This window comes from Salmo salar, chromosome ssa03 (assembly GCF_905237065.1).
Source record: "Salmo salar chromosome ssa03, Ssal_v3.1, whole genome shotgun sequence".
In the NCBI taxonomy this organism is placed as follows: Eukaryota; Metazoa; Chordata; class Actinopteri; order Salmoniformes; family Salmonidae; genus Salmo; species Salmo salar.
This window is the reverse complement of record NC_059444.1, coordinates 13750213-13757519: the sequence shown is the minus strand read 5'-3', so window position 1 is coordinate 13757519 and position 7307 is coordinate 13750213.

Sequence of the window (7307 nt, the reverse complement as noted above, 5' to 3'; positions counted from 1 at the left end):
TACTGGAGTGTGGGCTAGCGACAGGGAGAAACGAAATCCCACCTGTCAGCCCCGTTGCTCTTAAAAAATATAGCATATTTGAAACTATATCTAATGACGTTCTACTCAACATACAATTAAACTCATTTCCTGTATCCCCTTCTCCCTCATACCAGATCTCAGCCTCTCCCTTTCCCTCTGATACTGCCCACACTGTAGCAATACATGCTCCACTGTCTCTGTTTCCTGGCAATAATCACACTTTCCTGTTGGATCCTTTACAATCACATTTAAGGACTTATTCAACTGGCTGTGTCCCACCCTTAATCTTGTAAAAATAGCCTCCTCTCTTCTGTCCCCTCCTGCCATCCTCCCCTCCCTGACTTTCCTCTGTACTTGAAATAAACTCAGCAAAAAAAGAAACGTCCTCTCAATGTCAAATGCGTTTATTTTCAGCAAACTTAACATGTGTAAATATTTGTATGAACATAACAAGATTCAACAACTGAGACATAAACTGAACAAGTTCCACAGACATGTGACTAACTGAAATGGAACAATGTGTCCCTGAACAAAGGGGGTGGGGGTCAAAATCAAAAGTAACAGTCAGTATCTGGTGTGGCCACCAGCTGCATTAAGTATTGCAGTGCATATCCTCCTCATAGACTGCACCAGATTTGCCAGTTTTTGCTGTGAGATGTTACCCCACTCTTCCACCAAGGCACCTGCAAGTTCCCAGACATTTTCTTGGGGGAATGGCCCTAGCCCTCACCCTCCGAGCCAACAGGTCCCAGACGTGCTCAATGGGATTGAGATCCGGCTCTTCGCTGGCCATGGCAGAACACTGGCATTCTTGTCACGCTGGAGGGTCATGTCAGGATGAGCCTGCATGAAGGGTACCACATGAGGGAGGAGGATGTCTTAGTTGCATGCCCTTAGTTGCTCTATTCCACTGCTCCTGCCATCTCTGCACCATCACTGTCCATATCAGGCTTTTTGCCTCTGCCTTGCTCATTGAAACTACAACATCAACATCCCCGCATCTAAGTGCTTGTTTAGCCAGTACAGCAGCTGCTTCATTCCCCTCCACTCCCACATGGGCTGGGACCCAAATCAATCTTATCTGTATACCCATCTGTCTAATCCTGCCATGGGTTTGTAGCACCTCATAAAGAAGGTCTTGTCTACTACGTGACCTAAAGACTCATTAACACCACATGAATCAGAGCAAATAACTACTCTGTCTGGCTTGACTCCCTCCACCCACTGCAAGGCCAACAGTATGGCCATCAGCTCTGCCGCATATAGCCAGATTATCTGTAATACGTTTCCTGACTTCCTCCACCCACTGCAAGGCCAACAGTATGGCCATCAGCTCTGCCGTATATACAGCCAGGTGATCTGTAATACGTTTCCTGACTTCCTCCATCCACTGCAAGGCCAACAGTATGGCCATCAGCTCCGACGTATATACAGCCAGATTATCTGTAATACGTTTTCTGACTTTCACCCCACATACCTGCACTACAAATGCTGACCCAGTACGTCCTGTCCTTAGATCTTTTGAACCATCTGTGTAAATGGCCACAAAATCCTGATACACAGTATCCAGACATCTATTAAACAAATCAGATGGATCAACACCCTGCCTATCTTTCTGTAGTCTTTACAACACTTCTAGATCAACTACTGGAGGTGGGAGTAGCCATGGTGGATTTACAGAAATAGCTACAATGGACTAAACTCCCTTCCATACAGTCCCATCTCCTTTGCCTGGGTATTACCTACCCACCCAGAACTTGTGTTCTGTCATCGCTCATGTTCCCAGCATGCCTGTAAAATCAAATCAAATGTTATTAGTCACATGCGCCGAATACAACAGGTGTAGACCTTACAGTGAAATGCTTACTTACAAGCCCCTAACCAACAATGCAGTTTAAAAAAAACACACACCAAAAAATATGAGTAAGAATAAGAAATAAAAGTAACAAGTAATTAAAGAGCAGCAGTAAAATAACAATAGCGAGACTATAGACGAGGTACCGGTTCAGAGTCAATGTGCGGGGGCACCAGTTAGTTGAAGTAATATGTACATGTAGGTAGAGTTATTAAAGTGACTAAGCATAGATGACAACAGAGAGTAGCAGCCGTACGCACTTCCCTCTGTAGCGCCTTACGGTCGGATGCCAAGCAGCTGCCATACCAGGCGGTGATGCAACCGTTAAGGATGCTCTCGATGGTGCAGCAGTATAACTTTTTGAGGATCTGGGGACCCATGCCAAATCTTTTCAGTCTCCTGAGGGGGAAAAGGTGTTGTCGTGCCCTCATCACGACGGTCTTGGTGTGTTTGGACCATGATAGTTTGTTGGTGATGTGGACACCAAAGACCTTGAAACTCTCGACGTGCTCCACTACAGCCCTGTCAATGTTAATGGGGGCCTGTTTGGCCCTCCTTTTCCTGAAGTCCACGATCATCTCCTTTGTCTTGCTCACATTGAGGGAGCGGTTGTTGTCCTGGAAACACACTGCCAGGTCTCTGACCTTCTCCCTATAGGCTGTCTCATCGTTGTTGGTTGTTGTGTCGTCAGCAAACTTAATGATGGAGTGGGAGTCATGCCTGGCCGTACAGTCATGAGTGAACAGGGAGTACAGGAGGGGACTGAGCACGCACCCCTGAGGGGCCCCTGTGTTGAGGATCAGCGTGGCGGATGTGTTGTTACCTAACCTTACCACTTGGGGGCAGCCCGTCAGGAAGTCCAGGATCCAGTTGCAGAGGGAGGTGTTTAATCCCAGGGCCCTTAGCTTAGTGATGAGCTTTGAGGGCATTATGGTGTTGAACGCTGAGATGTAATCAATGAATAGCATTCTCACATAGGTGTTCCTTTTGTCCAGGTGGAAAAGAGCAGTGTGGAGTGCAATAGAGATGGCATCATCTGTGGATCTGTTGGGGCGGTATGCAAATTGGAGTGGGTCTTGGGTTTCTGGGATAATGGTGTTGATGTGAGCCATGACCAGCCTTTCAAAGCACTTCATGGCTACAGATGTGAGTGCTACTGGTCGATGGTCAATTAAGCAGGCTACCTTAGTGTTCTTGGGCACAGGGACTATGGTAGTCTGCTTAAAACATGTTGGTATGACAGACTCGGACAGGGAGAGTTGAAAATGTCAGTGAAGACACTTGCCAGTTGGTCAGCGCATGCCCTGAGTACATGTCCTGGTAATCCGTCTGGCCCTGCGGCCTTGTGAATGTTGACCTGTTTAAAGGTCTTGCTCACATCGGCTGCGGAGAGCGTGATCACACAGTCTTCCGGAACAGCTGGTGCTCTCATGCATGTTTCAATGTTATTTGCCTCGAAGCGAGCATAAAAGTAGTTTAGCTCGTCTGGTAGGCTCGTGTCACTGGGGAGCTCTCGGCTGTGCTTTCCTTTGTAGTCTGTAATAGTTTGCAAGCCCTGCCACATCCGACAAGCATCAGAGCCGGTGTGGTACAATTCGATCTTAGTCCTGTATTGACACTTTGCCTGTTTGATGGTTCGTCTGAGGGCATAGCGGGATTTCTTATAAGTTTCCGGGTTAGAGATCCGCTCCTTGAAAGTGGCAGCTCTAGCCTTTAGCTGAGTGCAGATCTTTCCTGTAATCCATGGCTTCTGGTTGGGGTATATACGTACGGTCACTGTACGTATATACCACTGCACTTATTTATGAAGCCAATGACTGATGTGGTGTACTCCTCAATGTCATCAGAGGAATCCTTCCACGTCAGACAGCGCATCACATTTAGCACCTTCTTACTCTTTCCCACCACTCTCAACGTGTTCTGCCCAGGTCAGTCTAGTGTCAAAGTATACCCCAAGGAACCTGAAGGCCCCCACCCAAGTTTCTCCCATATAACCTCAAGCATACCTCATCTCCCGCCTTCCTCCTGGTAAAGAACACTGTCTGAGTTTTCTTTATAGAGAACCTGAATCCCCAACATTAATGCTCACCGCTCAACCGCATCAATTGCTTCCTGTACCTTCCTGACTATGTATGGCACATTTCTTCCCCTCTTCCATAAGGCCCCATCATCTGCAAATAACGACCTCCCAATATCCGGCCGTACCTGAGAGTAAACATCCCTGATCATGATTGAGAACAACAGAGGACTAATCACGCTCCCCTTTGGTGTGCCATTATCCACCAGGTAGCTGCCTGATAGTGACTTTCCCACCCTCACCTGGATAGACCTTCCAAACAGGAAATCCTTTATCCAGTTGTACATTCTTCCTCCTACCCCCATAATATCAAGCTTGATTAAGAATCCCTCCTTCCACATCATATCATATGCCTTTTCCACATCAAACAAGACTGCTACAACAGTCTCCTTGTTCACCTGAGCCTTCCTGACCTTCTGCTTCTAAGCAGAGCACTGGGTCCATAGTTCCCCTTCCCTTCCTGAACCCACTCTGATATGGCAATACTAGCCCCCTGCTCTCCAGGACGTAAGTTAGCCTCTCCGTAATCATGCGTTCCATAATCTTACATGCATGTGATGTTAAAGCTATTGGCCGATAGCTTGTTGGCCTCGTTGGGTTCTTCTCTGGCTTCCCGATTGGTACCACTACTGCCTCCTTCCAACTGCCTGGTAGTTTCCCCTCCTCCGACACTGTGTTGTACAACACCAATACCTTATCCAGTGCCTCATCACTAAGATGGGCCAACATAACATAGCACACAACATAACATAGTACACCTCATCTTTCCCAAGTGAAGTTAACCCAGCCTTACCTATTGCCCTTTTCATCTCTGCCTTGGTAAATGGTGCATTCAACACATCATTTACATCCTCCTTCCTATCCAGCACTTCAGGATGCTCCTCTCTTGTTCTCCGTCTCCCCCTCTGCCCCTCCTCTGACCAATTTTACTGAGCTACAGTGAGGGAATAAAGTATTTGATCCCCTGCGGATTTTGTACGTTTGCCCACTGACAAAGAAATGATCAGTCTATAATTTTAATGGTAGGTTTATTTGAACAGTGAGAGACAGAATAACAACAACAAATCCAGAAAAACCCATGTCAAAAATGTTATAAAATGATTAGCATTTTAATGAGGGAAATAAGTATTTGACCCCTCTGCAAAACATGACTTAGTACTTGGTGGCAAAACCCTTGTTGGCAATCACAGAGGTCAGACGTTTCTTGTAGTTGGCCACCAGGTTTGCACACATCTCAGGAGGGATTTTGTCCCACTCCTCTTTGCAGATCTTCTCCAAGTCATTAAGGTTTCGAGGCTGACGTTTGGCAACTCGAACCTTCAGCTCCCTCCACAGATTTTCTATGGGATTAAGGTCTGGAGACTGGCTAGGCCACTCCAGGACTTTAATGTGCCTCTTCTTGAGGCACTCCTTTGTTGCCTTGGCCGTGTGTTTTGGGTCATTGTAATGCTGGAATACCCATCCACGACCCATTTTCAATGCCCTGGCTGAGGGAAGGAGGTTCTCACCCAAGATTTGACGGTACATGGCCCCGTCCATCATCCCTTTGATGCGGTGACGTTGTCCTGTCCCCTTAGCAGAAAAACACCCCCAAAGCATAATGTTTCCACCTCCATGTTTGACGGGGGGGATGGTGTTCTTGGGGTCATAGGCAGCATTCCTCCTCCTCCAAACACGGCGAGTTGAGATGATGCCAAAGAGCTCCATTTTGGTCTCATCTGACCACAACACTTTCACCCAGTTGTCCTCTGAATCATTCAGATGTTCATTGGAAAACTTCAGACGGGCATGTATATGTGCTTTCTTGAGCAGGGGGACCTTGCTGGCGCTGCAGGATTTCAGTCCTTCACAGCGTAGTGTGTTACCAATTGTTTTCTTGGTGACTATGGTTCCAGCTGCCTTGAGATCATTGACAAGATCCTCCTGTGTAGTTCTGGGCTGATTCCTCACCGTTCTCATGATCATTGCAACTCCACGAGGTGAGATCTTGCATGGAGCCCCAGGCCGAGGGAGATTGACAGTTCTTTTGTGTTTCTTCCATTTGCGAATAATCGCACCAACTGTGGTCATCTTCTCACCAAGCTGCTTGGCGATGGTCTTGTAGCCCATTCCAGCCTTGTGTAGGTCTACAATCTTGTTCCTGACATCCTTGGAGAGCTCTTTGGTCTTGGCCATGGTGGAGAGTTTGGAATCTGATTGATTGCTTCTGTGGACAGGTGTCTTTTATACAGGTAACAAACTGAGATTAGGAGCACTCCCTTTAAGAGTGTCCTCCTAATCTCAGCTCGTTACCTGTATAAAAGACACCTGGGAGCCAGAAATCTTTCTGATTGAGAGGGGGTCAAATACTTATTTCCTCATTAAAATGCAAATACATTTATAACATTTTTGACATGCGTTTTTCTGAATTTTGTTGTTGTTATTCTGTCTCTCACTGTTCAAATAAACCTACCATTAAAATTATAGACTGATCATTTCTTTGTCAGTGGGCAAACGTACAAAATCAGCAGGGGATCAAATACTTTTTTCCCTCACTGTATGTACTTCGACAAACGCTAGGCCATCCTCTCTGCCTTCTCCTCATCTGTACTGCCACATCCTTCCCACTCATCAACACTGGATAATCCCACTCCCTTCTGACCCCACTCATCCTCTTAATCATCCCCCACACTTCTCCCACAGGTGCACAGATGAATCATGGGAGATGTAGTATTTTGCGGCTTGTGGTTAATGACTGGAGTGGAATAGTATCAAATACATCAAACACATGGTTTGATGCCATTCCATTTGCTCCGTTTCAGACATTATTATGAGCCGTCCTCCCCTCAGTAGCCTCCACTGGTATAGGCCTATATTACTTGTTAGATATTACTGCACTGTTGGAGCCAGAAACACAAGCATTTTGCTACACCCGCAATAACATCTGCTAAACACATGTATGTGACCAATAAAATTTGATTTGATATTATGTCATTCTGATATAATTATGATATAATTAAGTTCAAACAAAAACCTTCATACAGGATAATGAAGAAAAAAGCTACTATGACAGGGTAGGAACCATAGTTTTGCCAGGGGACCCTAATTAGCCCAAAGGCCAGCAGATGGCGAAATTTAGTCATTTAATTTAACCTTAGCATTTAGCCACTCTAGCATGGCGGTGGAAAATTGTACTTCATAACGAAAGTACGCATATTTCCCCCGTTTTTCCATCTTCTCAACATAAAAAAGTTAAAGAGGAAATCGAATCCTATGCTGCCTGAATGGATAATGTTTTAGGCACAACCGGTCCATGAGAGATACAAATGTTTTGCCGGCTGCATACAATGCATTTGCACGGTAAACTGAAATGAC